Below are 24,731 nucleotides of genomic sequence, written 5' to 3'. Positions count from 1 at the left end.
ACATGAATGTGAAATGTCTTCTTGGGTTTACATATAAATTGACCTTGAGATGACAAACAGTTTGTTTATGGGTTTTTTAGTAACAACAGATGTGTTCACATAGAAGTTATAGCCTATTGAGGCTTCAATAGACCTGTAGAAGCACTGCAAGGTGCTTTTCATGGTACCTTTATCGTGTTATTTAGCCCAAAAAATAACGCATTTGTTACAAAAGCACAATGCAGTGGAGAGCAGCACGTTTAGACCAACATCCATCCATCCCATTTATGATTGGAATATTCACCTTCATTAGATGACAGCACTGAATGCATCATCATTTTTGACCTGAACCCTTTTCATAACCTTGACATGGACAATAACACTGGGACATCAAAAGTGAACCCAGCCTGGCAGGGCGTTGATGATTTAATGTCCTCACTTTCTTTCTCACGCCTGTGTCCTGCTCCACCGAATGGGTATTAGACTGGCCATTATGGTCATTCAGTCAAAGCAAATTATGCAGCTCTTATCAGATGGCAGCTCATACCTTCTCTTTTCACAAGTCACGCGTGAAGAGACCACTCATAAAGATAAGCCATGCCATGTCATAATAACTCTAAATATACTGGCTGATAGCATTCCACCAGGATGGATGGCTGTGTGAAGCTGTGTGTGTGAGAGACAGTGTGTGTGTGTGTGTGTGTGTGTGTGTGTGTGTGTGTGTGTGTGTGTGTGTGTAACCTTGAAAGGGATGATACAGTGTGCCCATTGAGTAGTGTCACAGGAAAACATGTCTGATTGTCTGCTCAAAACATTGGGAAACATTCTAAAATTCTAAAGTATTACTACTTTTATTCAAGTCACGACAAATTGATATGTGTCAAGATTTCCCCAATACATCATTTCCTGAATTGAAGCAGTTATAAAACTGAGGTAAATTTTGCCAAATTCCTGACCCAGTATTCTGTAAATTGCTCTGAAACCCAGTCACATTAGCGAGCTTCCATCCAAATGTAGCAACTACATTTCCAGAATAATTTGCAAAAGAAAAGGCGGATAGTGAATAAAATGTGCATTTCCGTCCACTACCACTATGCGACTAAAAGGTTATTTGAGGTAAACTTTAAGGCGCTAATTCTCAAGTCAAGTGTATTAAACTATTGCAGAAGAAGAGGCTGACATGATTCAATGAATTACAAGAATTGGTAGAAAATGTTATGTAATATAACATGTTTTATTTATCAATTCGGGAAATGCAATATTCTCTTCCATCGAACCGTTTTTGCCTCTTTTTTTGTCACAATTTTCCATCTTACAGTTCCTCTATATAATTGAGTTTGCCCTACTTAAACTACTTCAAAGGTCACTACAGTTAAACTTTAAACAAAAAGTTAAAGCAGTCAAGCAACACCTTTGGATAAAAGTGGTAGTGTTTTGTTACTACCGGCTGCTGTCGTAAATATATTTGCTAGCGTATGCTGACAGCGCGTGCATTTGTTTTGGGAAGCGAATGACAGAGAGACCCCAGGAGGATGCATCACCATGAAGTAATGTATTGATTTGTGAAAATGTAAGATTAATAATGGTAATATGAAGATGGTGAAGCAAATGTAAACCTTGATCAAGTATCGTTCAGGAAAGACAGATGTTTAATGGTCAGCCTGCCGTAAATCATTTTGTTCCGGGGAGGTCAGACTTATACAAAGGCATAAATAATAACTATATTAAAATAGTGTTGTTTTCGCTGATGGTCTCATTAATGATCATTAGACGAAAAATGATCTTCGTAGAAGGTTTAATTCCAAACATGAGTTTACAAATTCTTAGCCTGGTGAGAGACTGGTCTTGCGCAAGCTTCAAGTTTGGTTCTCTCCCACAGATCAGTCTGGACTTACTCCAATCTCCATGGGGAGGAGCCTGGCCCCATCCGTTAGTGGAAGGCAGCCCCTGATTGGTTCTTGTAGTCGATGGATGTAGTTCATGGATCAATGAATACAAAGTCTGTGAGATATGGCTGATCTCAGAAGGTTAGATTGAGGACTACAAAACCAATCAGAAGCTGCCTTCTACTATACGTTTTGACCTTATGTCAAAACGCAGGTCCTGATTGGCCCGGAGATTTTTTGACCAGGCTCCTCCCCACCGACATTAGAGGAAGGCCAGACTGATCTGCGGGAGGGAAACTAATTTGAAGCTTGCGAGTTCAGGCTCATCTCGCCGGGCAAGTCTTGCTATATCTTGCAGTGTCTTGTTAGCTTGATTGTCGAGAGCTTTATGGAACTAAACAATTCTAAAGTAACAATTATCTTTTCTTTATGAAGTGCTACCTTGTTTTTCATGTTTTCTCAGTGGTTGACCTGTCATTAGTTCATATTGATGCCTGAATGTAATTTCCTAATGATAGCCTCCTCTGTTAGTTTATTTATAACATTTCGGCTGCAGGATTATATTAATTATTATTCAATCCGACGGCTATTGTCTCGATTATTTGGTTCTACAAAATGTCAAAAAGACTGTGGAAAAGACTAGTTTTGTTTGACCAGTGTGTAACCAAAATATATTCAACTCAGAATGATATAAAGGAGGGCAGAGCAGCAAATCCTCACATTGGAGAAGCCATAACCAAACATTTTCTATCCGGCTCAAACTGAAAATGATATGTAGGACACAGTGGGAAAGTTGACAAACAGCCTGTGGTTTCAATGCTGTCTGGACCTTTTCCCGCAATATATATTACTACCCTGGAGTATACAGGAGTAATTAAGTGAATGAGGGCTCCATTATGTTTAAGTGTCTCATTAAGCAATGTCAATGAGCCTAGCAAGACGTAGAAGTAGTGAACTTCAATGGATTCGAAGATAAATTATGATATAAGAAGTGTTCTTTTGATTAAATTATGTTATACACAAACAAAATGTATGTGTTTGGAGTCACTTTCTGTTAACATGCAGTGGAAAATACCAAGGGGAAGTGAAAGTGAAGGGAGAAAGCGTTGAGCATGGCCTTGCTAGATGTGTAGATGTCTTTACTTATTTGAATGGCATGCGTCAAACAAGGTGATGAGGAAAAATGTACTACGCCAAATGTCAGTCAAGGATTTGGGTACAGGAAAACAGTGTTGAAAAGATGGCTTTCTGTTGATAGGGAAGATTATTTCAACATCTCTTGGTCAGTCTGGCTTGGCGTCATTTTTGAAAGGAAAATGAAGATCTAGCTGGAAATTATTTATTTGATGAAGTCAGGTGTCTCCATTTATCAGATACATCTATAGTTTTTTTAATAAAATGATGCTTTACTTTCTTTTACTCTACTCAAAAAAGATCTGGGGTAGCTTCAAACCCAGACTATAGCAGAAGAAAAGTAGAAAATTTCAAATTGTTCTAAGGCAAGGCAAGGCAATTTTATTTATAGAGCACATTTCAGGCACAGGGCCACTCAAGGTGCTTCACAGGGTTAAAATCAAATAAAGAATACAAATACAAAAAAAAAAAGGAACAAATTTAAAACATGGATAAAAATACAACATTTAAATAAAAGAATTAAAACATTTTACCAAAAAAAAAAAAAAAAAACATAACATAATCACATCCTATAAACCATTTGTCTGCCTTATGGAAATTGTGGTACAGTTTGGATTATTTTACCTGAAGTGTTATGCTACTTGTGTCTGTGTGTCGTTGTATGCATTGAGAAAAGTATTTGGAACCCATCATAAAAACAGGTGGAAACCTTTTTTAGTTCTGCTACATGCCTTGCCTTGACATTCTACCCACAGGTTTCTTTAAAACTGTTTTTAGCTGTATGGCCTCAGAGGTCAAAGAAATTGTCAACATGTCCCTTCGGACAGGTGTATTCCCACAGGCCCTGAAAACAGCAGTCATCAAGCCACTCCTAAAAAAGAACAACCTAGAAACATCAGTCATGAACAATTATAGGCCCATATCTAACCTGCCATTTTTAAGCAAGATCATTGAAAAAGCTGTCTATCAGCAGCTAAATAACTACATGGCAATGAACAACTGCTTTGATGTTTTCCAGTCAGGATTTCGTCAACACCACAGCACTGAGACCGCTCTGGTTAAGGTCCTCAATGACATCCACTTAAAAACACAGACAGTGGCAAAAGCTCTGTATTAGTTTTATTGGATCTCAGTGCCGCTTTTAACACAGTTGACCACAGCATATTACTAGATCGACTAGCAAACTGGGTTGGACTTTCTGGAACTGTACTAAACTGGTTTGAATCATACTTAAAGGACAGAGACTAAAATATTGATGTTGGTCTATAAAGCCCTAAATGGTTTAGGCCCCAAATACATCGCTGACCTGCTGATCCCATACAAACCAGAGCTCTCAGATCGTCTGACACTGGGCTACTGACAATCCCCAGAGTAAGGACTAGACAGGGAGAGTTAGCCTTCAGTTTTAATGCACCCAAGCTCTGGAATAAACTTCCAGGGGACTTGAGGTACGCTTCAACACTCGGCTCTTTTAAATCAGGTCTGAAGACTTTACTGTTTCCGTTTTAACCTGTAATTTTAAATTTTTATTTGTTTTTATTATTTTTAAATGTTTTAATTATTTTATGTTTTATTTATATTCATGTTTCTCATTCGCTTTTTTTTTAATGTGTGCTCTATTCTTGATGTATTTTGTTTTTGCATCTGTAAAGCACCTTGAATGGCCTTGTGTCCGAAATGTGCTTTAGAAATAAACTTGCCTTGCCTTACATTCCTAGATAGCGCGGGATAATTACTTATGATAATTAGTTATGTTCATGAGGCAACAGAACAGTTCAATTCAAGCTTAACAAATAAGGACAGATCCTGGTGACATGCCAAGTACAATGTGAAACTTTTCCATAATCTACAGATCAGACCCATGGAAGCATGAACCGGTTTGTAAGGGCACCTTAGCTGCTACGTTGAGCTTCATCGTGTTTGGTTTAATTGTGGCCTTAACCACCAACGTCCTGATTTCTGTATGTCTTCCAAAAAAACGATTTAAAATATAACGAGTCCTAATGCAAAGAAAGATAAAAGGCACAATGAAAGTTAATAACAAACAAGGAATGGAATAAACAGATTGAATTATAAGGTTGTGGAGCTTTTTTGATTTGATTAATGATTTTAGTAAAGTTGCTGTATTTTTGCATTTTCTCAATGTGTTATAATTTTTCCCCCCACTAAAATTAACTAAATGAGCAAGAGAGGAGAGCAGAATTAACCAAGCCTAAATGTTGAACTTAAAAACTTAACATAGGCCTACTTTGTGGTTTCCAGTGTAGGTTGGTTTGCTTATTACTGCTTTAAATTGAAAGAAATACTGTAACTAACACATTTCCAGTAAGTTATTCAGTTAAGTGGAAATCATTGGGATCCAAATGCTGATTCTGGCTTAATACAACTCTCTTACAATGTTTTAATGATCCAAATGTCTAGAATTTAACTTGCTATTGTTTTAATGATGTTAAACAAGCAGACTTTTTAATGGATATGTATCCAGCTAATTTACATTTAACAGGTAAAGGAAATTAGTTAAATATTCTTCTGACTATATTTACATCAACAGAGAGTTTTAGCTATGTACTGTTTACTATGTTGTTATACAGTATTTTATAAACATTTTACAGGCAACTATAGGGCAACATCTTTGTCCACAATAAATATTTTATTTGCAGGAGAAATATATATTATTTTTAAATACATAATTGTCACAACAAAGTAGCTTTGTGTAGTTAAATTTTCCAAAAGTAACAAGACACTGTTAGCAGAGAAGATCTCTGTTGGTAGTGGCTAACATTGCCTTTGGTGGATTGCCACAAGAGGTTTAGGGACACGCTTTACGAGGAGGACACGGCTTGTGTTTGGTCCCTGGCTTTTCTTCTGCTTCATCGTCTGATGGTGAAGAAGAGGAGCAGGATGAAGAGGAGCAGCTGGAGTCATCATCCTCTTCACTCTGCTCTGCCTCTTGCTCTAACAGGAAAAAGCATGAAATGGCGTGTTTTATAATGTGCATCATCAAAGGCCAAGTTTAAATACACACCATATTCTAATTAAAGGTGCAGTGTGTAATATGACATCATCAAGAAAGTTCTAAAAAGTTCTAGAATGCAACACTCCCTGGGTAACCCCACCCCTTTCGAATAATAACAGAAGCTACAGTGGCCTTCAAGGACAAGAACAATTCTACATTTTAAACAATGCACCTGATGACATTCCAACTATGACACTTTCAAGATGGCGGCACTAGGCCTTGGTCCAAAATATGCAGAAATATATATATATATATGAGACCCTTTCTAAGGAAAAAAATAATAATAATAAAAAAAAATAATCAGCTATTATGCACTAAATTAAATGTATTTATGGATATTATAATTACTTTCTACAAAATCTGCTAGGAAATAAAACCCAAAATTCTACACACTGCAGGTTTAAGGTCCATATTCCGGTTAAACCAATAATCCAAATAAGGTGTTTTTCATGTGCAGCAGCCAAGGGAATATCCCTGTTTACATGTCAATCAGATTATTCTGCATAAACCAGCGATGCACACTAGCAAAGGAAGAAGCATCACGACTTCTCACGTCAGTTTGTTCTTTTCCTTCTATAATCCCCGTGCTCTCACCCTCTAACAACCTCTTCTTAATCAGCGGGAGAAACTCGGAGGCCTCTGGATTATGTGGTTCGTAGATGAGAACTGGAGCGGGGAGAGAAGAGAGTAGTACTTCAATGGCTGATTTACTGATTGACAGACACACAGCTGATGGATGAAGGATACATACTCATCTGACACAGTTTGCTGGCCAGCTGAAGGTTTCTCCCCATCACGGCCATGAGGAACTGAAACCATACAGCCTTGTTTAAATGTCACTTTCTCCCATTTAAGTACAGTGTTCCCAAGTTGAGGGAAAGTACATTTTTAAGAGTAAGTGTAAAAAAAAAATACTTTGAACTTTTAAAAGTTAAAGCTTTTTTTTCTCAACAGAGCATGAAGTGTTGGAATCAGTCACTGTACCTTCATTTTCAGCGTCACTGGTGTCTTAATGTCTTCATCCTCGGCCTGCCATTCCACTCCATGTGTGGGAAGAGGCTCCACTGCAGGAGGTGTGTGTGTCGTTCCACCTGGCAAACGGTAGAATCTTAATCATCATTATTGCCTCCAACTCCCTAAGAATTCCTTTCTTTCTTGAGATTTTGACTTTGTTCTACGACAACCATGTACCTGTACCTGCCGAGTCTGGGTGCTGTGCTTTCCTCAAGTCTTTCATTTTTGGCTCTTCACCAAGAACTGCAGTGGACTGTGCTTGTTCTTCTTCCCTGAAAACACATTTAGGATTTATTCTGTGCCCGTTTCATTTGTTTATGATCACCTCATATGCGAGTCCTGGATACCGACCTTTGTGTTTTGTTCATGGACTTCTTTGGTGTGTATTCTACTGAACCACAGGTGAGACAAGACATTTTATTCAGCGTGGAAAACCCTTGCATGTATTTAATTATTTTGTCACAATAGATATACATATTGTTGTATACGTTATGTGCAAACTAAAACAAGCATAAACAGTCTGTTCTGTATGTATGATGCTATAAACATCACTAAACAAGACCAAATGCTGACATGATTACAGGGGGACATACACTTACAGATACCCAGATCTCAATCAGTTAAAGCGAAAAAAAAAAGAACGTGAATTTTTATTATTCATGTGGCAAGAGTTGAATTTCTGAACATGTCTGTGGGTTGCTTTGCATTCTGGTCCTTTGAAGCTGCTTTTGATGAAGACGTTTAAAAAAAATCTCTGCCATTTCAGAAACAGATTTCATACTACTGTATAACTGTATAACATTGTGTGAAATAGTACGGAGGAGATTAGTTTTCCCTTAATCTCAGAGAGGTCACCACCACATACCGCCTGTATTCAGCGCTGCCCCACTTTGAAACCCACACTTTTGAGTCTCTTTGCAAGGAACCTTAAGAGAGAAGAACAAATCATTAAGTACAGTATTGAAGCAAGACGTGTTTCTGTCAATCTGGTCTTGAATAATACCCACCTGTGCAGAACGAGGCAGCGCCAGAGCGTGAAGAGTCCTACTGGGTGCAAAAAGCAAATTAAAGGAGGAAAAAATACTTGAAGAAAATGGTGTGTTACTGCAGAAATGTATAGGCTATTTTTTCTATTTCTATAGAGAGTTTTCTTACCCAAGTTTATCGTTAACTGTTTTTTCCCCCACTTTGTCTAGAACATAATCAGAAAATAAGATTGCTGTGAGAGGCTGGTGAGCAGCATTAGAACAAGGATGAACTCTTTGACTCAGTCAAAAAAAAGAGGAAATGAGTGCGGTTTTGATCTTTTGTACGCTGATATGAAAATCTGTCTTGACTTGCTTCTTACCGCTGGGTGTGTGTGTCTCAGCATGAGCAAAGGCGATGACTTGTGATGCCAACTACGAGAGATTAAAGTGATTTTAATAGACCTACTATGTGCCCTACTCAATCAACTGTCAAACGTAACCAACAACTGCAAAAGAGGCAATACTGAATATTTAATCAATTCAAAAAAGTGATGTAATGAAATTTAACAAAGTTTACATAATTCTTTAATTGTTTAGGCGTACCTGCTTCTGTGAACCAGTGGAGGATTTCCCCAAACACTGTAACCTGGAAGTCAAACAAATGTCCGCAGTGAAAATTTCTCCTCATTGCTTTGTTTATCTGAACTAATTAGCCTGGATTATGAAATCCTTACTTTCTACAGAGATGTCACCTTAGTGCATATTATTTATAAGTGGCTTAATAAGTAGGCTACTGTAGGATTTAAGCTAAGGTCCACTTTTTAAGAACTTGTATTTGTTTTTATTTATTTTTAAATTAGCTGTAACTACTGTCGTTGTGCAGAAAATAAATGGCTATGTCGTATCATGTTGTTAATTTACCATGGTAGCTACTCAAGTGGGTTTATTAGCAGACAGCTAAATGGTAATTAACTAACCCGTCAACGTAGTCTGTAACATTAGTAAGTTGCTTACCTGCTCATGGTTGAGCCAAAAGCGACCGCACGTGTAGCTAAGAGGGATTTAAATTAATTAACTTTCCTGTAATGTAGTAATTTAATGTTGTCTCATTTTGTAGTTAGCCAAGACCAAGAAGAGTTGGGACGCAACAGAAGTCGTTACTATAGCGACGGACAACTCCGTGTATGATGCCTTCAGGTACTGCCGGATATTTTGCTATTATACGCAAGCCATCAGCTATTCATTATGTCCCGTGAATTAATGAGTGTGACCACCATGTCAGTTGATTAAAGCAGTGATGTATTAGGCCTGGCATTTTTTTTCTCCAAATGTGTAATTATGTGTTTCTGTTTATTGTACAGCTTTCAAACATGTTTAGTTAGCTCACAGGACTACACATGTTATAAGCAGTGTTCTCAGAGCCTTTAGACCCATTTGAAATGTCTTATTGTCTGATGAAACATCAATACATGCTGCTATCCATAATTCCTCTGTCTTCAGTTTGCAAGATAGTGCAAGGTTGTTTTGGCTCCAGAAATGCATTTGAATGCACACAATTCATGTTGATAGTAGCCATTACTGTAAGCTAGAAGTAAAGAGATTTTAAAGGCTTCTTTCCCAGACCCTTCGTACAAAAAGACCATAGCTTTTTCTGTCCACCCTCCGTGTCAGCCATATTTCATCCAATAAGTAGCTGTAACTGCTACATTAGCTGCGCATACGTTGAAAGAGCTGCTCTCAGTCTTGAGTATGCGTTGATGTGTGTGTGAGAGAGGGGATGGACGTATTGGGTGGGTGGTTACTGGGTTAGGTCTCCTCAGCTGTATTGTTTCACGGTTGTCTAATAATGACAGTGTTTCCCCTACCATTATACAAACTCTTTATCAGCTCTTACCGCCGGGCCTAAAACATTTCTAGGGGAAAGACTGAATGATATAATTGACAGGTTGAAGGACGTTTCAGACTGCCCACACAGACTAAATAAGCACATGACTGACAGCCTGCTTCATTTGTGCCAGAGCACTGTTTGGAGAAAGGTGAGGTTAGCTTGGACAGTTAAACATGCATGCCTTCTCCTCACCTCATATTCTGACACACACACGCACGCACGCACGCACACACACACACACACACACACACACACACACACACACACACACACACACACACACACACACACACACACACACACACACACACACACAGAAACACATCAATTAGGCAGTGCAGTGAAGTTGCTCGGACTGAGCCCTCCCTTGGGATCCCTTTTGTGCACACAGACAAGCCACTGAACCTTTTGCATGTGTGTTTAGCCTACATATGAGTGCTTCTGAGTAGACTGTGTTTTTTCATGTGTGTAAAAAAGTGCAGAGGCAAACATTTTATCCAGAGAAAAAGTTTGCCTTCTCACTGCACAAACAAAAAAAGATGTGGACGGTATCCCAAGTTGATTTCTCATAGATGGTATTATAATCAATTTTTTAGATTGCATTTATAAACAGCAGGAGAGTGTTCAGCCTGAAATAATCAAAACAGTTGTGTCAAATATCCACTGTCTGACGGTCTGTGTTTTCATGTTGGCCCTGTCTGGATGGCTGTTGCCATGGAGCCAACCTAATAGATGCAAATGACCCATTAGTGCTTCATGTCTGTTGTGCCTTCACATATTGTGGTAACATAGGCTCTCCTCTCCTCCTTGCTTTTTGCTTTGCATTAAAAACCATCAACAAAGCTACTGGTTTCTGGGTTGCCCTCCACGTCAATGACCCTCCTAATATATGCTCAGCATAATATGCAGGGGACATTCTCTTAGTTGAAAGTCTCTCACTATGTAAGAGACAGTGTTACATTTGTGTGACCAATTACGTTTGCATATTTTAAGTTTTTTTTCTTCTGAGGAAGCTGGCTAAATTCTGAGAAAGCTGGCTAAAAATGCATTAACAATGTTAACCAAGATAGAGTGTGTAGCAGTATCACAGATACTCAACAGAAAAGTCACTCTGATTAATATAACAAGTAAGCATAATACATCCAGGGCCGCCCATAAAGTGGGAAAGCTTTCTAGGGCCCAGCCCTTGGGGGGCCCATGGTCTTCGGAGGCCAAAAACCTAACTAAGCTTAACATTATTTTTAACAGAAATATTCACTATAACCATTTAAAACTTGCACGAGCAGCACAACCATAACAACAAAACAAACATTTTAAGGTAACACTTTATAATAACTATCCGTTGTAACTCGTTAATAGATCATTAGTAAACTCTTAATTAATGATTTATTAATGATTTGTTAAGTGTTTGTTAGCAGTTTGTTAAGGATTTATAACAATGCCTTACAGACAGTTAATAGACCATTAATAAACTTTTAGTTAATTGGTTATAAATGACTTGTTAAATGACAGTTAACCGTTTGTTAAGGATTTATAACTGTGCTTTATAGATAGCCGATAGATAATTTTCAAGCTAGTAGTGAATTACTTACTAATGACTTATTAAGTATCAGTTAATAGTTTATATGTGTTATCGGGACGTTATTCTAAAGTTGCAACTATTCCTCATTTATTAATTGTTTGTAAATGAGGAATAGTTGCAACTTTAGAATAACGTCCCAATAACATATATAAACTATTAACTAATACTTTAAGGCCTACTTCACCGGTGGGAATATGAAGGTGTATTGAATTCTCTTTCAAAGGTTTTTTTATTCATCAAAAGAATTTGCAAAGCAAATACAATACAATGATTAATTATTTTTTTTCCCCTTTCCCCCCCCCCCCCCGAACACACCCCGCCCACATCCCACCCCCACCCACAACCAATCCTGCAGCACATAAAAAAAAATATATATATATATATAATAATAAAAAAAAAAAAACAATACACAATATTAGAAAACTACATAGACAAAATACACACTACAAGAAACAAAAAAATAAATAAATAAATAAATAAATAAAAAAAAGGAGGGGAGGGGGTTGCTACTCCTGTAAAATTGTTGTTCGTCTATCAAAATAATTCATAAAGGGACGCCAAATCTCGTCAAATTTAATCTCCGATCCCTGGGCCGTATAACGTATCTTCTCTAAATTCATACATGACATAATATCCTTAATCCAGTATGCGTGGGAAGGAGGAGCAGGATCTTTCCATTTGAGTAAAATAGCTCTGCGAGCAAGCAGCGAGGTGAAGGCCAGAACCTTCAGCTTCACTTTAGGCAAGCCCGGATTTGGAGCAATGCCAAAAATTGCGGTGAAAGGGTTCGGCTCAATTTGATGCTGCAATACTTCAGAGATTGTTTGAAAAACTGATGTCCAGAACTCAGTCAAGGTGGGACACAACCAGTACATGTGAAAGAGTGATGCCGGTGCGTTCTTACAGCTATCACAGGTCGGGTCTACATCGGGGAACATACGAGCTAATTTAGTTTTAGACATGTGGATACGATGTACTACTTTAAATTGCACTAGAGCATGTCGTGCGCACATAGAGGTAGAATGTATCTGATCCAAGACTGAATCCCACATGTGATCTGTGAAGGCAGAACCAAGGTCCTGCTCCCACAGAGTTCTTATAGCTGCTAATGAAGGGCTATGCAACTTCGAAATAAGATTGAAAAACACACAAATTGAGCCTTTTAATGTGGGGTTTACAGAAAAAAACAAATCGGCATGATTGGCTGGGGGTTTGTGAGGGAATTGGGGAATTAACTTTTGCGTAAAATTCCTGATTTGCAGATATCGGAAAAAATGCGTCTTTTCTATACCAAAATTTTTTGTCAATTGAGAAAAACTAACAAATAGATCATTAATAAATAAATCACCGATGCATTTTAAGCCTTTTTTATGCCAGATCTTGAATGCACCATCCACAGTCGAGGGAGTAAACAAATGATTAGCTGCAATTGGACTAAAAAGTGAAAAATTCTGCATTCCAAAATTCTTCCTAAATTGGGTCCAAATTCGAAGGGAGTGCTTAATCACGGGACTACTGTTGGGAATCGCCGAAGAGAGTGGAAGTGCGGCGCTTAAGAAGGCAGATAGAGATAGTGGGCTAATAGCGCTGGACTCCATTGTTACCCAGACTGGGGCTGAGTCGTCAAGGTGAAAATGCACCCAATACATTAGAGAACGGATATTAGCCGCCCAGTAATAGTATTGGAAATTAGGGAGAGCCATTCCACCTGTTTGTTTGGGTCTTTGAAGAAAAGCTTTCCGTAACCGAGGATGTTTACCATTCCAAATATAATTTATCATTAAAGAGTCAAGGGCCTGAAAAAAGGATTTGGGAAGAAAGATGGGGAGACATTGGAATAAATATAGGAATTTTGGGAGTAATGTCATTTTAATTGAATTTATTCTACCTATAAGAGAGAAAGCCAGAGGAGACCACTTCGATAATATTTGCTTCGCCTGGTCCAATAATTTGAGGAAGTTATATTTAAGTAGGTTTTTAAAATTTCTGGTAAAACATACCCCAAGGTAACTCAGATGGTCTGTCACCACTTTGAGTGGGAGAGCTGTATAATCAAGTTTAAGAGCTTCTTTATTAATCGGAAAGAGTTCGCTCTTACTCAAGTTAAGTTTATAGCCAGAAAACTGACTAAAGACCTCCAACACAGAAAGAGCCTCCGGTAAAGAGGAGGCTGGCTTGGCGACAAACAAAAGTAAGTCATCGGCGTACAATGATACCTTATGTTCAATTCCTCCTCTCCATATCCCCTGAATCTGTTTGTTACCACGAATGGCAATAGCAAGTGGTTCGATTGCAATAGCAAAAAGGAGCGGGCTCAAAGGACAACCCTGCCGGGTCCCACGGTGCAGATCAAAACTACTTGAGTAACGGCTGTTTGTTAATACTGAGGCAGAAGGACATGCATATAATAATTTAACCCAAGAAGTGAAAACAGGACCCAAACCGAATTTTTCCAGGGTGAAAAACAAATAATTCCATTCTACTCTATCAAATGCTTTTTCAGCATCCATAGAAGCGAGACATTCTGATTCAGTATTTCTGGGGGAATATAAAATGTTCATTAGCCTGCGGGTATTATAAAATAATTGGCGTCCCTTTATAAACCCAGTTTGGTCAGGAGATATGATAGAGGGGAGAGCACCCTCCAATCTATGGGCAAGAATTTTAGCAAGTATCTTCACATCCGTATTTAATAGTGAAATTGGTCGGTATGATGCACAATCTAGAGGATCTTTATCCTTTTTTAACAACAAGGAAATACAGGCCTGGTAGAACGAGGGCGGAAGTTTACCTGAGTCAAATGAGTCTGAAAGTACTGAACATAAAAAAGGCGATAATTCGTCTGAAAATGTCTTAAAAAAGTCAGATGGAAATCCGTCTGGGCCAGGAGATTTGCCTGATTGCATAGATGTTATTGCTGCAAAAATTTCTTTCTGAGTAATAGGTGCCTCAAGGCTATGTCTCAGCTCCTGAGAGAGGGAAGGCATGTTCAGGCCACTGAAAAAGGTTTCCATCACCGTTATGTCTACTGTACAATCAGAACTATACAAATTTGAATAGAATGTTTTAAACTTTTCGTTTATCAGTTTCTGATCTGATGTTGTACACCCACTGTCTGTCCGTATTCCCGGGATGAGTTGCTTCGCTCTAAATCCGCGCAATTGATTGGCCAGGAGTTTACCAATCTTGTCACCATGCTCGTAAAAAGTACTTCTGCTCCTAAGCAACTGGTCTGCAACCTGACGAGAGGAAAGAAGGTTGAATTCTGTCTGAAGTTTTAAACGTTCTTTGTAAAGTTCAGATGAAGGTGAGTTAGCGTATTGTCTGTCTATGTTCAGAATCTGATCAGCTATTTCAGTTTGTTTCTGTTTTGTACATTTATTTTTGTATGCTGCAAATGATATAATTTCACCTCTCAAATAGGCTTTCAGAGCTTCCCAAATTGTTGCATTGGACACATCAGGTGTATTGAATTCTGAGATCCTATGTAGTATAAATGTGCAAAGAATTTTTAAATTGGTTCATCCTAGCCTGAGAAAAGGCAGAAAGAGTGTTTTTTTAACCCTATATTTCTCTTTCTCGTGACATCACAGAAAGAGAAATATAGGGTTAAAAAAAAACTTACTTTGTAAATATTACTGTGATGTCACAGTAAAAGACATCACAGTAATATTTACAAAGTACGTTTTTTGGTTAAAGTTGCAACTATTCCTCATTTATTAATTGTTTGTAAATGAGGAATAGTTGCAACTTTAGAATAACGTCCCAATAACATATATAAACTATTAACTAATACTTAAAGGCCTACTTCACCAGTTGGAATATGAAGGTGTATTGAATTCTGAGATCCTATGTAGTATAAATGTGCAAAAAAAATTGAAATTGGTTCATCCTAGCCTGAGAAAAGGCAGAAAGAGTGTTTTTTAACCCTATATTTCTCTTTCTCGTGACTAAATCATATCTCTGTATGTAATATAAACTGGTTAAAAAAAACGTACTTTGTAAATATTACTGTGACGTCACAGTAAAAGACATCACAGTAATATTTACAAAGTAAGTTTTTTTTTAACCCTATATTTCTCTTTCTGTGATGTCACGAGAAAGAGAAATATAGGGTTAAAAAAACACTCTTTCTGCCTTTTCTCAGGCTAGGATGAATCAATTTAAAAAAAAATTGCACATTTATACTACATAGGATCTCAGAATTCAATACACCTTCATATTCCTACCGGTGAAGTAGGCCTTTAACTAATATATTAACTCACACTTTACAGATCAGTTGTTAATAGATTATTAACCTTCTACTAATACCAGTGAAACTTTGTAAAACTGCACATGGGTGAAACAAGTTCAAGGTACAGAAATTTGACATGATATTTAAAATATCAAATTTTTGTACCTCAACCTTGTTCCACCCATAGGCTGTTCTGTGTACTGTTTTTACCAAAGAAACACCACAGATGAAATGTTGAACATTGTGTTCAACAATCTATAGAAACACACATACTGAGCCATCACATGGCATAACAGTAGTATACAAAAGTATACAACAACATACAAACCCATGAGGTTTGGGAACTTTTTGTGGTAAACACTGGATAAACAGAATTTCAGAGGGACATTTAATGTCCATACATCACGGCAATGTCATGGATTATCCGTCCTAATGGCCCTTTGCGATGCTATAAAGCACAGTTATAAATCCTTAACAAACGGTTGACTGTCATTTAACAAGTCATTTATAACCAATTAACTAAAAGTTTATTAATGGTCTATTAACTGTCTGTAAGGCATTGTTATAAATCCTTAACAAACTGCTAACAGACACTTAACAAATCATTAACTAAGAGTTTACTAATGATCTATTAACAAGTTACAACGGATAGTTATTATAAAGTGTTACCCATTTTAAATATTGTAACTTGGGTAAAATGCCAATATCTACTCCTCTGCTACCCTCCACTTTATGTCCGTCCTGTGTGCACGGCACGCTGAAAAAAAGTCGCTAACACCAATTTTAAAAAGCCTGGCTCAGAGCCGTTAGCTGCTTATATTTACAATTTGACATTTTGGGGAACGGGCTAGGCGGGGCACTGGCTCTGACAGACAAATATTAACGTGGTTAGTATAAACATAAACAAACATTCGCCAAGTGTTCACTAGAGATTACCTATGCCTTTTAAACATCATAAAATGATGTAATCCCCCATCCTTACCCAGGGCAAGTGGACTCGGTACCACAAAACTGAGTTGAGGGGGAATGGAGGCTGGCCAGGGAACTTGTATAACTTATCATTTGACCCATTATTATACAGTATGCCTTGTTGGCTTCCCACCTTGTTGTAGTAATGTGTTAATCACAAAATAAATATCAATTTGTTCTCCCAGTAATTGTAGAATCTTTCAGCCCAGCATCCATTTAATTTGAACACTTAATACAAATAATCTAGTCTTGAAGAGCTTCTTTAAATTTGAGTTATAGTAAAATTATTTCATTGATGAATTCAGGTGTCTCCATATCAGATAAATTTAGTTATTTAATACAATAATGCATTACTTTCCTTTACTTTTTTGTGTGCCATATGGTTACAGAATTTGGTTTTGATATATTGTTGTACAGTTTTGGCACATGGATTATTTTACCTGAGTGGTCCTGCTACTTGTGTCTGGGTGTACAAACAGGTTTAAATTCGTAACGTACATTTTTGTGATGAAGAATTTCCCTTTGGGGACAATAACGTCCGAAGTCTTTGACCTATGTCTTCAGGTTGACACGAGCAGCCAGGTACAATTTGAAAAATGTTCCATGAGTTTCATGCCACAACCTGAACATACTGCATAGACCAGACCCAGGTGTCACACCATAAGGATGTCTGACCAATTCTTTACTGCACCTCAGGGGCGGCCCTCTGCATAGGCCATATCTGTAATAGTGTCCTTTGTTGTTGCCTGCTCCTGTGATAAACCTAGTGAATACTCAAGAAAACCAATGTTATTTTGTAAAAATCTGTTGAATATTAAGCAATTGCATGAGTTTTAGGGTATTACAATAAATTGGTAAGTAAGTCAGAAATGTGCTACTATTTTTAAAAATATATACAGTATAATAATCACAAAATAGTCCTTTTTCTCACTTGAGCTACTGCTCCCCAAACTCTCCCTGCACATCACTGGTTGATAAGATAGTTAGTCTATCTACAAATACATGTATGTGTTTATTTAGGGATGAGTGCACACACACATTGATACAAGTAAAGTATGAGTAAGGGGGCCCATTGACTGGAGGTTTTCAGGGGCCCAGCCATTTGTGTGGGCGGGCCTGAATACATCCTGTCTGACACAACAAGCCCACTGCAAATTGAAATGATCGAGACCGGAAAGATCCGACCGGTAGTGAAGTTTAGCCTATCAAGTCTATTTTGTAATTCCTAATTAACCTGTATCAACTAAGTATTATGCGGTCGTTATCCATTCTCTCTACATAAAAGAAAGTTTTTAGATAATTCCCACTGGTTTTAGTTAGGTTGTACTTTATAAGAGACCTTTCTCTCTCTCTGCTCTTGTTTAAAGGTCCCCTCCTTAAAGCATACCCTCCATTTGACTCTATCATAGAAATCTTCCTCTTTCTTACAACTTACTTCAATTAACTTAAATAAAAACCATTATCTCCTAATCCAATGGTCCTCCGCTTATGTCAATCACTCAATTATTCCTCCATTTCCCTTTTTCTTCGGTCACCGCTTCTTTTAGGAAAGATTTAAACCAGCAAACCTATCTATCTATTTTTATGCATGTACTTTACTTCAAAAATCCCTCTAAAAGGCACAACAGATATGCAACATCATTCCCAAAACCCCTCTTATGGTCAAGGAAGGAATTAAAGTATATTCCCTCCTTACAGAGAGGTTAGTTTTAGGAGGTTGTGTGTGTTTTAAATCAGTAATGTGCCGTAGTGTGGAATCAAATTGTACTTACCTCCCCAGGGAAGAAACAATCTCTTTTGAAGAAAAAACCCTATACCTAAAGTCCTTCTGTTCCAGCAATAAAATAATTCAAACTGAGTCTTCATAACATTTAAGGGATTTTATTTACAAAATACAAGAGAGTATGGGAGCATTACATAAAATGGACAAGAAAAGAAAAGAAAAGAGTTATAGGCCTGAAGACTCATTCAATAAAGTTATTTTTCCCCTAATAGATGTTTACTTGGTATTTTCCAATTTGCCAAAGCACAAGATATTTAGAGTTATTGCGTGCTCTCTAAATTATTCTCATGCCTATCCCTTATCTTAAATCCCCGCTGAGTCAGTAAAAATGGTGAGGACTTAAAGGCCTACTTCACCGGTTTGAATATGAAGGTGTATTGAATTCTGAGATCCTATGTAGTATAAATGTGCAAAAAAAAATTGAAATCGGTTCATCCTAGCCTGAGGAAAGGCAGAAAGAGTGTTTTTTTAACCCTATATTTCTCTTTCTCGTGACATCACAGAAAGAGAAGTATAGGGTTAAAAAAAAACGTACTTTGTAAATATTACTGTGATGTCACAGTAAAAGACATCACAGTAATATTTACAAAGTAAGTTTTTTTTAACCCTATATTTCTCTTTCTGTGATGTCACGAGAAAGAGAAATATAGGGTTAAAAAAACACTCTTTCTGCCTTTTCTCAGGCTAGGATGAACCGATTTCAATTTTTTTTGCACATTTATACTACATAGGATCTCAGAATTCAATACACCTTCATATTCAAACAGGTGAAGTAGGCCTTTAAAGCAAGTTTCCTTACATCGAGTAAGTCCATTCACTTAACCTCCGTTAATTCCATCACCATTCTATAAGGGTGTATTCAAACTGGGAAAGTCCGCTAGTTCACTTGCTTTGGTCAAGACCAAATAGAATTTAGATTTGTTTTGTTTCGTGTGGTGAATGCACCCTAAGACTCCTAGTCTATCATCCCACCTAAAGGTTAAGTATTTTACCAAGTCATCTGAGTCAAGAGTTTTAAAAATGTGTATTAAAAGACTCTGCCTCGAAAGTACTTTGAAGTCCAAAATCTTTCAGAGTATTTTGGACTCACAAAGTTTCAAAGTTTTTCTTCTGCCTCCATGGTTGAACGAACAGAGCGTGACAAACTATAGAGTATATAGTAGTGCCCAGTTCTGCTCTAAACTTTCTGTTATATAGTGAGCTGAGAACCAATGAAACTGTGGAGGAGTGTAAAAGGAACAGCTGCACGGGGACCCCGGTAGCCCCCTCTCTCTACTCCTTCCTATGGCCATATAAGGTCCTTCCCCTTCCTATGGTCAGCTTTAACCTGATGAACATTCACATTATATTCTGTTTCATTACAAATATCCTACTTTCGGGGCGCTCCGGTGGCGTAGTGGATAGAGCACGTACCATATTGGCTCCGGCCTTCGTTGCAGTGGTCGCGGGTTCGAATCAGACCCATGGACGTTTACTGCAGGTCATCCCCCCCCCCCCCCCTCTCTCTCTCTCTCTCCCATTTCAACTCTGTATTATCAAATAAAGCTTGAAAATGCCCAAAAAAAAATCTTAAAAAAAAAAAAATCCTACTCTTTTAGAAATACAAATGTCTCATCCCCTTAAGAATCAGATATGCACAAGTAAAACGTTGCATTATGTTCACTTATCACAACAACATATAGAAAATGCCCACTAGACAGAGTCAACAGATATAAACATTCTTTCATTCCCTCAGCTGTCTCACTGGTTAACTCCTATTGTAAAAGGAAACATCAGCGAGACCACCCAACTATGCTTGGTAAATATTGTTACTATGCTTTTTATAACTTGTTGTATTTAATTGTTGTGTGTTCTTAAATATTGTGTGGCATCGCATTCCTATATTACTGCAACACATGCAATTGCCCCTCTGGGGACAAATAAACACGACATATCCAGTACTTCTGCTTTGAAATCTTTGTCTGGGAGAGACCTTGCTTATTCAGTATAACTAGCTTGTTACCTAACTTAGCATTTTTTTAAATTAAACAATTATTATTTATATTAAAGAAAGCATTATTAGTTTACAGCATTTTTCACACCTGCATACAACCTTTGCACATAACTGTATAGGCCTATATGTACAAAAAAAAAACGGGATCCCATCACCCCAGGAATATAGTGTGCTCTTCACAAAATGCAATGTGAAATGCAGTGTAATGCAGGCAAATGACCCCTCAAGTATGGCAATGTGTTGTGAAAATGTTGCATCATTAAATGCGTGTGTAAATATGTTCTATGAGGCTTTGTCCTGACAAAATAAATGCCCATATATTTATTTAGCATCCCAGATGGACAACTCAAAGAGGTCAGGACACCTTTCATGCATGCACCGTTAAAAACTCTTTATATGTACCCAGACAGTGTTTTAAACCACAAAAGTTATTGTAAATGATGATGTCAGTTTCCAAAGACACCACTTATGTGGAAAACATGACAAGACGTCTATAATATTTTCTTTTGACTAAATGTTGCAGTGTTACTGGTATTTATTAAAAGTTTCACAAATAAATACACACCAAAATATCTTCTTCAGGAGGATTTTCTTTAGTGACAGTCCCACCCACGACCAACCAGGGAGGAGAGCAGAGACAACACCAGAAAATACAGCAGAGTTTCATGTGAAAGAACCAAAACTTAGGTAACTTTGGCAAACAATCTGGTCTTTATGTAAGATCCAAATTGCTCATATAAGAAGCTGTGCAGGAATTAGGTCTGTGGGCCTTTAAATATTCAAACATTGACACATTGAATAAATGACCATCTGCCTTCAAGTGAACCATGTTTCTGAACCCAACCAGTCGTGTAAGATCTGATTCTTACAGCAATTTAGCAAATGTGTCTCTTGATGTCAGATGTCAAAAAATCAAGGTGTAAGCAGTTCTGACGCTGTCACCTTGCTTTCATGACACCCCACTCCTCGCCAAAACTCCTCCTGCCCAACGACAGACAGACGGAGAGGGCCACAGAATGCACACACACACACACACACACACACACACACACACACACACACACACACACACACACACACACACACACACACACAGCACCAGCAGCAGCCCATCAGGCACACACAGGCACACCTGCCATTGAAGGTTGATGGGAAAATATATTCCACACAGACGACATGATAACAGAATCATTTCACACTTCAGTGATCCCCTGCACATTTTCTTTCTGTGCATGTATGAGCTTTGTGTGTGTGTGTCCATGTGTGTGTGTGTGTGTGTGTGTGTGTGTGTGTGCGTGTCCGTGTCCGTGTGCGTGCTAATGTGTGTGTGTGTGTGTGTGTGTGTGTGTGTGTGTGTGTGTTTGAGCAGCAGCAGCATGCACATCTATTAAGTGTGCTGACAGATTGTACTGTATGTGCCTTGAGAGACTATGCTTCTCACAAATTTCCATATACTGAGCCCTGAGGCCTTCCTGACAGCAAGACCAGACATATCAGAATCCTTAAAGACATCACAATGTGGAACGTGAAGCATGTTTTTCTGTGATGGAACGCCACTGAACATACTCTTCCCAATGCAGCATCATTAACAGGGATCAGCATTAACAAAAACTAAGCACAATCATGCTGTCATAGTGACTTCATCTGTGGTGCGTGGGCGTCTGGCCCCCTATTCTCCATAAGTTTGTATGTATACGTGTTCCCTGTCCTCGGGCACACGTGTTTCTGAAGCATCTGTGCAGGTCTATCAGTGGGATGTGGTGTGTGACGATCCATCCTCACGCCTCAGAGCCTCCGGTAGGCTGAAGGCTAATAATAAATGCAAATTACAATCAGAGGAGCAGATCGGAGCTGGAGAGGATAATTGCTCCATTATGGTTTTGTGTGAGTGTGGGTGTGGGTGTGGGTGTGTGTGTGTATGGCTGGATGTGTGTATCTTGTGTAACAGAGATGAATAGGGGGGGGAGTCAACCAAATGCCAGGTGCTGACGTCAGAAAGAGACTACATAACCGGACAAGAGAGGTTTTATAAGTATGGATTTTTTTCTTGGACAAAATGTCCTTTTCGCGTATGAAGGCCATGTAAGTCTAATTAAACTGTGTGATGTACCCGCGAGTCAGAAATCAAAACAGAGTTAGGGACATCTCGATTACAAGCTGCTCTCAAATGTACTGTCACAGTTTGAAATGCGAAAGCTGTGTGGACGGGTGACCTCAATGTCATTTACACAGAAGGCAAAGGTCTTTCTCAGCGACATCCCATTGTTTTCATTTAGAATCCTCATTAGCTTAATCAAAACTAAGGCTTAGTATTTTAATCTGGGGTACAAATCAGACCAAGTAAAAGAATAAAACTATACTAAAAATAAAATAGTATACCTACAAGTAGGCCTACATAAGAAAACATTGCTATACCTCTTAATGAGCTATAAATTAATCCAATGTCCTCAGGAAAAAAAATACAACAATTCAACACTTAAAGAAAACGATCAACCTTTTTGAAATTCACTTTTCTTCCGGGAGTTAAATAAGCAACCACTGTCACATACCATACGTATGTGACACAGTGGTATACATTGTATACATGGATACATTGTAGTCGAAGATACGGTTATCTTAGCGTAACATAATCCAGTAGAAACAGCTAGCTGTAGCCTAGCTCTGTCCAACCAAAACAAAATCTGCCTAGCGTACCAGAACCTCTTATTACAACTATATATTTATCTATTTCCAACACGCTCATTAACCCTCTCATCTCTCATGGTTAACGTCAACCACTTATCCAGGGTCGGATCGCGGGGACAGCAGCTCGAGCAGGGGACCCCAAACTTCCATTTTTCCCAGGCCACATATACCCGCACCGACCTGGGTCTTCCCCCGAAGCCTCCTCCCATTCAGATGTGCTTCCTAGGGAGGCGCACTTGAGGCATCCTTATTAGATGCCAGAACCACCTCAACTGGCTCCTTTCTATGCAAAGGAGTTCCTGCTCTGCCCAGAGTTCCTCACAAATGACAGAGCTTCTCACCCTATACAGTATGTAAGGGAGATGCCAGCCACCCTCCTGAGAACACCTATTTCGGCAGCTTGAACAGGACACAGCATGGATGCTTCCCCGCTTCCCCCTTCTGAAGTGCCGGAAGGTTTTCCAGAAAGACTGAAAGTCCTTCTTCACAGCTTTTCCGATCTTCTCCAACACCAGCTGTGTTGCCTCTTTCAACGCAGAGGCTGCAGCCCTTTGGGCCTGAGAACCCCTGGATACAATATCCAGGAAGGAAACCTTTTTCAGTCAAATGGCTTCCCTGACCACCAGTGTCCACCACGGTTTTTGAGGGTTACCTTAATGCAACCGAAATCTAAATGCCACAGCTCCCGGCTGTAGCTTTAGCAATGGAAGTTCCTCAGGGATGACAAAAAAGATCAGTTGGAGGTGTGAGTTGAAGATCTCTCGGACAGGGGTCTGCTCCAGATGTTACAAGTTCACATGCACTGCCCGTTTGGGCTTACCAGGTCTGTCCAGAGTCTTCCACCATCTTATGACCCAACTCACCACCAGATGGTGATAGGTTGACTGCTCCACCAATCTTTTCAAATGCATTTCTTGGAGCCAAAACATGCAGCCTCCAAACAGATGATACACTCACAAAATCGATCATAAACCTTAGGCCAAGGGTGCTCTGGTACCATGTACAATTATGAGCATCCTTATGTTTAAACAAGGTGTTCGTTATAGACAAACCATGCACAGAAGTCTAATAACAAACAACCACTCAGATTTAGATCAGGAAGGCCGTTCCTCCCAATCACGCTTCTCCAGGTGTCTCCATCATTGCCCACGTGCGCGCGAGCCCCCTACCCGAGCCCCATAGGACTCCTACACTGTGCTAAATTGCTAAAAACACACACACACATAAACGTACAGCAGAAACACATGCTGAAATGAGCGATCTGTTTATTGCAGTAGTTTTATTAAATCACTCGCTTGTTTGTGTCCTCGTAACGTTAGCCAAGGGGTTTTACTGCTAATATTTATATCATTACATGCTTTGCTCTTAATGAAATCTATTTAATAGGTGACTCCAGGCTCTGGGCACTTTATTATGTGTGTGTGTGTGTGTGTGTGTGTGTGTGTGTGTGTGTGTGTGTGTGTGTGTGTGTGTGTGTGTGTCATCATCATCATAATCATCCTCATCTTTGACTCCGTAAGCACTCTTTCACTTTCTCTTTCCATTTCTCTGCCACAGAGCACACTGATAGAGCTGGCCCATTTGTCTCTCTTTCAACCCA

Source organism: Ammodytes marinus (assembly GCF_949987685.1).
Source record: "Ammodytes marinus genome assembly, chromosome: 9".
Lineage (NCBI taxonomy): Eukaryota > Metazoa > Chordata > Actinopteri > Uranoscopiformes > Ammodytidae > Ammodytes > Ammodytes marinus.
Note: the sequence above shows the minus strand (reverse complement) of the source record.